Below are 9,234 nucleotides of genomic sequence, written 5' to 3'. Positions count from 1 at the left end.
AGAAGTAAATAAAACATAAAGAGACCCCTTTACCTTATAGTACAAGAATTCTTTTGAGAAGACAGATATTTATGGGGAAAAAAAAGTAAACATGTTGTGTGTTAGATTGTGATGAAAGTTAGGGGGACAAACATAAGTTAGGGTAACAGTCCCTGTGGTGAGATGTGGTGAGCTATTTTAATAGAATAATGTAGGGTGACTTCTCTAATAAAGCTACCTTTGAAAAGGCATTGGAAGAAATTAAATGAACAAGCCAAGGCTCCAGGATAAACTTGGCAGGCAGAGCGGATACCTAAAGCAAAGGTCCTGAACCTTCCTGCTGGTCCAGTGGTAAAGAATCTGCCTTCCAATGCAGGGGACACACGTTCGATCCCTGGTCGGGGAGCTAAGATCCCACACGCTGCGGGGCAACTAAGCCCGTGCACCTCAAATACTGAGCTTGCGTGCTTCAACTAGAGAGCCTGAGGGCCGCAAACTACAGACCCCATGCACCCTGGTGCCCGTGAGCCACAACGAGAGAGAAGCCCACACTCCACAACGAAAAGATCACGCCTGCTGCAACTAGGACCTGACGCAGCCAAAAAAATACGGGAACTAAATAAGTAAATAGACAAATAAATAAAGAGAAGACCTAAGATAGATAAATAAATAAATGAATAGAAGGCCTAAGATAGATAAATAAAGAGAAGGCCTAAGATAGATAGATAAATAAATAAGTAAATAAGTAAAGAGAAGGCGTAAGATAGATAGATAGGTGAATAAAGAGAAGGCCTAAGATAGATAGATAAATAAACAAATAAATAAATAGATTAAATCAATCAATCAATCAATAAAGTAAAGGCCCCAAGGGGCATTGTGTGTGCCTGGAAGTGTGAGGAAGTCAATGTAGTGGATGAAGACAAAGTAAGGTGGTAGGCAGTGAAGTTGGAGGGGTCACCAAAAGGACAACTGGCAGTGACTTAATTTGCTGTGTGTGTATGTATTTACCTTGAACCAGGAACTCTGTGTTCAGGCCACACACCTCAACTCTCCATCCCTAAGTGATACTTTAGAATTTGTTTTTAATGAGAAAGAGGGAAGAGAAATAACAGGTGTGTATCTATTTGCGTGTGTGTGTTTATTCTTTCCTAAAAACAGTACTAAATTCTTTGATTTTATTATTTAAAAGAACTGTTAGGAATTTTTATTTCTATTATACAGTTGAAGAAATGGTCCACAAATTCTGTTTTTTTCTGCTTCCTAAACATATCCTCTTGCTACCTGCCCAAACAGTCATTCTGGGATCCCAGGGTGGCCAACAAAAAGTGCTAATGTATGCCTTCAAAGAAACACAAGGTAGAAATGACTTGGAAGTTGGCCCCAGATTTATCTGGGTTTGAATTCTAGTACTGCTACTCGTTGGCTAGGTTAACACTTGTTAACATAGTCATGCAAATATCCCAGGCACTTATTAGTTTCATTTGCCTGTAAAATGAGTATAATAATATCATGTATGTAAAGATTAACATATATAAGGAAGCTAGCCTAGAATCCCCAGATGAAAATAATAAATATTAGTTCCCATCTTCTCCCTTCCTTCAATTAGGAGATGGAGATCAAGTGGGGATTCAACCTGGTTTGGGGAAATTGATGGACAGAAAGAAAGCATGCGCAGGACCTGCTTTATGAGGCAAAGCTCACTTCCCAGTGGAGAGTGGAGGTGTGTGGTCTGATCCCTTGAAGAGTTCCTGGTTCAAGGCCTGAAAAGAACTGAAGGTAAGGAAAGGGTGAGAAAGAGGGAAAGGGAAGTAGCAGCTGTGTATCTATTAAAATAATTAACAGCTAACGCTATTAAAATAATTCAGGGGAGGGCTTCCCTGGTGGCACAGTGGTTGAGAGTCCGCCTGCCGATGCAGGGGACACGGGTTCGTGCCCCGGTCCGGGATCCCACATGCTGCGGTGCGGCTGGGCCCATGAGCTATGGCCGCTGAGCCTGCGCGTCCGGAGCCTGTGCTCCGCAACGGGAGAGGCCACAACAGTGAGAGGCCCGCGTACCGCAAAATAAATAAATAAATAAAAATAATTCAGGGGAGATTTGAATTTAGAATTGGTAGAGGTGGAGGTGGGGATGGTGGTGATATTCTGATGGTTGAACTAGCAGATGTGAAATAGGAAGTGAAAGAAAGTGAGGGGTTAATCATGATTATCAGCTTTTTGCCAACCCCCCCCCAAAAAAAAACTGTAAGGCGTCTGTGGGACTATGGAGTGAAGCAAATTGGGGCAGAGAAAGATCCCTTCTGTTGAGTAGACAACACAATTGAATATGACTCAAAAGTTTGAAGGAGAAGATTCAGGAACACAAACAAATTGGTATGTAAATCTGTGAGACCAAAAGAAAAAAAAAAGAAACAAACAAAAAAAACCACATTAATTGCTTATACAATAAGATGAAATCATTTTTCATTTTATATTTACTCACTCAAATATTGTTCGAATTTAAGAAATGCTAAGGGTTTATCCATTTTGAAATTTTCCATTTAAAGAAAAAAATAATATTCTCACAGACATATTCATCAAGAATGAGATGACCAGAACTTGAGGAAAGTAAAAATAATAATAATGTTTTGTGAATTTTATGCAAGTGAACTTTCTCGAGATGCTTTTGACTATTAATTTCTCTTCCTATTTTCTCTGCCCTTAGATTTGTTTCATGAACCACTGCTGAGAATGAGCTTAATGAGTAGTTTATTGGAGTTGGAAGTCACAAGAAAAACATACCAGGAGAAAATAAGATTTATGAATATGTACATCATTGCACTCTAGATTATTTCACTTATTAGTCAATACAATCTATTATAATTATAAACTATAATAATAACTAAGGAAATTTAGATTCAAAGAGGTCATGTAAAATGTTTTAAGGTCTTGTCTTAGTTTGCTAGGGCTGCCATCACAAAATACCACAGACTAAGCTGTTCAAAAGACAGAACTCTTATTTTCTCTGGAGGCTGAAGTACAAGATTGAGTTGGTTTCTCCTGAGCCCTCTGTCCTTGGCTTGGAGAGGGCTGCCTTCTCACTGGGTTCTCTAATGGCTTTTTCTCTGTGCAGATACATCCCTAGTGACTCTTCCTCTTCCTATAAGGACACCAGTCACATTGCATTAGGGCCCACCCATATAACCTCATTGAATCTTAATTTTCTCTTTAAAGGCCCTATCGAGAAATACAGTCACATTGTAAGCTATTAGGAATTAAGACTTCAACAAAAAAATTTAGGAGGACAATATTAAGTTCATAACACTCACATGGCTATTAAAAAAATAAAACTGAGATTTTCATACTCTCAGACTCCAAAATCCACCCTCTTTCCAATATACTGTGCACTGTTTGACCTCAGACCTAGGCCTGAGACTAAAGATAGAGGTAGGAACACAGAGCTGATAGGGAGCAGAGATCATTCGAAGAGGCTTATGTAGTGGAGTTATATAAATTTTGATACTTCAGTTATTGCTCACTCTACCTTGAGTCAAATTACCTGTATGCCATTTAGAGCTTTTTGGTTTCTTTTTTAATTAATTAATTAATTTTTATTGAAGTATAGTTGATTTACAATGTTGTGTTAGCTTTAGGTATACAGCAAAGTGATTCAGTTATACATACATATATACCTAATTTTTTTCAGATTCTTTTCCCTTATAAGTTATTAAAAATTATTGAGTATAGTTCTCTGTGGTATATAGTAGGGCCTTGTTAGTTGTATAATTTATATATGGTGGTGTGTATATATATATATATATTTTTTTTTTTTTTTTTTTTTTTTTTTTTTTGTGGTATGTGGGCCTGTCACTGTTGTGGCCTCTCCCGTTGCGGAGCACAGGCTCCGGACGCGCAGGCTCAGTGGCCATGGCTCACGGGCCCAGCTGCTCCGCGGCATGTGGGATCTTCCCAGACCGGGGCACGAACCCGTGTCCCCTGCAATGGCAGGTGGACTCTCAACCACTGCGCCACCAGGGAAGCCCAGGTGTGTATATTTTAATCCCCAACTCCTAATTTATTCCCTCCCTCTTTCCCCTTTGGTAACCATAAGTTTGTTTTCCATGTCTGTGGGTCTGCTTCTGTTTCATATATAAGTTCATTTGTATCTTCTTTTTTTTGATTCCACATATAAGCAATATCTTATACTTGTCTTTCTCTGTCTGGCTTCAATTAGTATGACAACCTCTAGGTCCATCCATGTTGCTCCAAAATACAGCTGGATTAAAATCTCAGCAAGGCTCTTCGTTAATCGCTTACCAAAGGTAGACTCCTTGACTTTTAATTTACAGTTCTTCATCTCTAACTGGGAAAATCCTGTTTACTTTTCAGAGCTATTGTGATGTGTAAATGAAGCGGTAGGCTGCAGCAGGGTAGCTTTTCAGTAAATGCTATCTCATCCTGTCACTAGAGATTCTGGAAATTTTTAACCCTTGGGTCAAGCGTCTCAGTGTCTTTCATGACTACAAATATACTTTGAGTGGCCCCAACACAAACTATCAAATAATAAGGTATCTTAAACCTGTTACAAGTTTGTTTAATATAGTGTTTGAGATTGGAACAAAAGAACAGTTTCAATATGGAACCATCTGTAGAAGTGAAAGGAAGTTTGTGCCAAAAATATTTCCTCTGGCTAAGTGATGAATGCTTTGATCTAGAAGTTGACTTAATATAAAATTGCCTAATTTGTATGCTGAGAGAGAGAGGAGGTACAGAGCACTGTTAGAGAAGCGTTAGATTTTCCTGAGTTTAGTGTTTTATCAATTGATGCAATTAATTGTTTCTAGTCTATGTGTGTATGTATATGTATTTTATGTATATATATATATATATATGTTTCTAGTCTATGTATATATACACATATACATCATAAGACTATATATAAATACATATTTGTAGTATATATAAAATATATAAAAATATATGTAAGGAAATATAACATTTTCTTATTGAAAAGGGGGAAATTAGTAAAGAACAATTATCGTATAGTTAAACTTATGTAATATATGAGTATACCCTAGAAAAAAGATCAATTCATATTTGTCTGATATATACATATGTATAAGACAGTTATTACTTGTCCTATATAGAAAGAAAACTTACTACATTTGAGATAGTATTTAACATGTTTGGAATGACTCCAAAAATGATTTGAAATAACGTGAATATTAGATGAAAATTGCCCTTTGAATATATTACCTACTGTGTGTAATTGTTACTACTGTAAGAAACTTATCACTAGTATTATAAGCGTCCTTAATTGTAAATTATTGTTTTAAACCCAATTTTACATAAGATAACGCATTGCAGTGCATGTTGGTGTCAGTCCTTCTGATTTCAGACAGATCTTGAGTGCAGATGGGGACTGAGGAATGAGTTGAGGAGACAGAGCTGAGAGTTCAGAGAAACCAAGACTAGAATTCGTAGGTCAGAGGAACAGTGACAGGGCTGCACAGAGAGAGAATTCCAGATGGCAGCAGAGTGCTCCCCTCCAGCATTTGGCTAAGTGCTGATCAGGGCATGTGTCTGAGGTTAGGGAAAACCACCTCAAGGATTGGGTGTAACAAGGCATGGCATTCACACAAAGACAGTCATAGTGCATGTTCTCACCCCACCTTCCCGACTGGAAAACCTCAAAGTTTACAGGGTGCTGTACACAGAAGGGTTTTGCCTCAGTAGTGGGAAAAAATTAGCCTAAAACAAAACTGCAGAAGTTCCAAATAACAAATCTTATAAACCAGATCCAGAGGATCAAAACATTCCTAAGGAATTTTAATAAATCTCAAAATTAAGCATAAGAATGTTTATAGAAATAAATATATCTAACACTCACTATGTAAAATTCACAGTGTTAGAAAACCAATGAAAAGTTACCAAGGAAGTGTTAGAAGTAGTAAGCACTGATATTAAAACAATTATTATACCTGTACTGCCTATGTCCAAAAGGAAGTAGAAACAAAGAAGATAAAAAGTAATGCAAAACAGACTTTCAAATTTCTAGAGATGAAAATTACAATGTCCAAGATGAAAATAAATTGGATGTAATTAAAGACAGACTAAATATGGTCAAAAAAAGTTTAATGAACAATAAGCAAAGGGGTAAATAAACTGTACTATATTCATAAAAAGTAATAAAATGACAAAAAGGAATGAATTATTGACATACACAACATGAATAAATCTCACATATGCTGACAGAAAGAAGACAGACAAAAAGGGTATATATGGTGGAATTGAACATATACGAAATTCTAGAAAAATGCAAATTATTGCATGGTGACAACAGATTAGTTGTTGCCCGGGATTAGAGGGGTAGGTAGAGTTGGAAAGAATACATTAAAAAGACCACGAGGAAACTTTTTTGTCAACAGATCTGTTTATTATTTTGATTGTGGTGATAGTTTCATGGTTTTATACATACATCAAAACTCATCAAATTGCATACTATAATATGTGCATTTTATCATATAAACAACTTAATAAAGCTGTTTTAATATTAATTTACATGTAAGTATGAAAGAGCATGTAATGGATTTTCCTATCTCTTCAAACTTGTGTTTTAAAGACTTGAAATTACCACTGTAATGTTCAAAGGAGCAGTTTTACAGGGTTCACCACTGTAAAAATTTATATAGCCTCATTTTTCTTCAAATTAAAAAAATAACATGGATTTAATGGCAAGAATGAGGTTTCATTTTTTATTATCTATAAAATTGCAACCACGTGTGGTAAAAAAAATCTCTCTGGGTCTCTTACGTATTTTCTGACCTTGAGAGTAGAGGCAGTGACTTCTAATTTTCCAGATTATCTTTTCAAAGACTCACCATTCAGTCTAAGAACTGAACATGACTCTTACCTTGATATCACTTGCATGACTCTGGTGACCTTTCCTCTTTTCTGATCCCCTCAGAGGTAACCACTATCTTCAGTTTTGCATTTAAAATTTGTTTGCTATGAATTTAAGCTTTACCAAATAAATTGAGAGAATTTATGGGTTATTTTTCTGTTTTTTTTGACATATCTCCTAGTGTTAAATATGCAAGAACAGTTAGGCAAACAACTAATAACAATGTCTGCATCATAGTGTGATATTTTCAGTTTTTAAAAATTCGATTGTGCCAAATTATTTTCTTGGGGCTTCCCTGGTGGCTCAGTGGTTGAGAGTCCGCCTGCCGATGCAGGGGACACGGGTTCGTGCCCCGGTCCGGGAAGATCCCGCGTGCCGCGGAGCGGCTGGGCCCGTGAGCCATGGCCGCTGAGCCTGCACGTCCGGAGCCTGTGCTCCGCAACGGGAGAGGCCACAACAGTGAGAGGCCCGCGTACCGCAAAAAAAAAAAAAATAAATAAATAAAATAAAAAAGGCTCTGCTTTCCCCCATTTAAAAAAAAAATTTTTTTCTTAATCTCTTGGATCACCATATTCACCCAACAGAACACTAATGTGTGTAACAGTTGCGCTACTTCACTGCCATCTCTTAGTGATATCTCTCTGTGCTTTCAATTTGTACGTTCCTTATCATTAGTGACACTAATCACTTTTTCATATGGTAATGATTCTTTAAATTTTTCCCCCTAAATCCCTGATTTTTTCCCCATATTTTTCTATTTTTAATTAAAAAAAATTTATTGGAATATAGTTGCTTTACACTCGTGTTAGTTTCAGGTGTACAGCAAAGTGAATCAGCTATACCTATACATATATCCCCTCTATTTTGGATTTCCTTCCCATTTAGGTCACCACAGAGAACTGAGTAGAGTTCCCTGTGCTATACAGTAGGTTCTCATTAGTTATCTATTTTATACATAGTATCAATAGTATATGTATGTCAATCCCAATCTCCCAATTCGTCTCACTGCCTGCTTCTCCCTTGGTATCCATATATTTTTTCTCTATGTCTGTGTTTCTATTTCTCCTTTGCAAATAAGATCATCTATATCATTTTTTTAGATTCCACATACATGTGTTAGTATACAATATTTGTTTTTCTCTTTCTGACTTACTTCACTCTGTATGACACACTCTAGGTCCATCCACGTCTCTACAAATGACCCGTTTTCGTTCCATTTTATGGCTGAGTAATATTCTATTGTATATATGTACCACTTCTTCTTTATCCATTCCTCTGTTGATGGACACTTAGTTTGCTTCCGTGTCCTGGCTATTGTAAGTAGTGCTGCAGTGAACATTGGGGTGCATGCATCTTTTTGAATTATGGTTTTCTCTGGGTATATACCCAATAGTGGGATTGTTGGGTAATATAGTAGTCCTGTTTTTAGTTTTTTAGGAACCTCCATACTGTTCTCCATAGTGGCTGTATCAATTTACATTCCCACCAACAGTGCAAGAGGGATCCCTTTTCTCCACACCCTCTCCAGTATTTATTGTTTGTACATTTTGTGATGATGACCATTCTAACTAATGTGAGGTGATACCTCATTGTAGTTTTGATTTGCATTTCTCTAATGGGAAAATGAAATGTTTTATCTGGGCATTTTTGTGTGTGTGTGTGTGGTATGCGGGCCTCTCACTGTTGTGGCCTCTCCTGTTGCAGAGCACAGGCTCCGGACGTGCAGGCTCAGTGGCCATGGCTCACGGGACCAGCCGCTCCGCGGCATGTGGGATCTTCCCAGACCAGGGCATGAACCCGTGTTCCCTGCATCGGCAGGCTGACTCTCAACCACTGCGCCACCAGGGAAGCCCGCGGAAAAGCTTTGATGCCTAAAAATGTCTTCTCATCTACTAACTGATGGTTGGCACTCAACTCTCATCCTTTTATCTCGGAATCTCATCCCTTTAGCTTAAATCTTTTTTTCCCATTAAAATTCAAATACTGGTTGTGCTTTAAGATCGTAGTCATTTTTACCTCAGCCTGAATGATCCAAAAGCAAGTTTTGATGATGTGCAAGAGGGAAGAGAACTTGAGGGCATAAGTGTTCTGCAGAGGGTATTAGGGAATAGAGAAGACAGAGCAATAAATAGACTCACAGGGGAAACTCAGAAAGTGGAGCTTGATGAAACAAGCAAACATCACGGTTTTGCTAAGGTCTATTCTAATTAGTTGTTATTCGTGTGTAAAAGTTTGCCTAAAAAGCATAACCTATGAGTGATTTGTGCCCCTGCATATTACGGATGTATCATAAAATTCAAACAGTGCAAGGAACACACAGATGACCACATGGCCTCAGCCATGCTCCATTTTGTAGTCTGCCCACTTTGAGCATC

The sequence above is a fragment of the Mesoplodon bidens genome (assembly GCF_964165515.1).
Source record: "Mesoplodon bidens genome assembly, contig: HAP1_SCAFFOLD_473, whole genome shotgun sequence".
NCBI classification, from domain to species: domain Eukaryota; kingdom Metazoa; phylum Chordata; class Mammalia; order Artiodactyla; family Ziphiidae; genus Mesoplodon; species Mesoplodon bidens.
Note: the sequence above shows the minus strand (reverse complement) of the source record.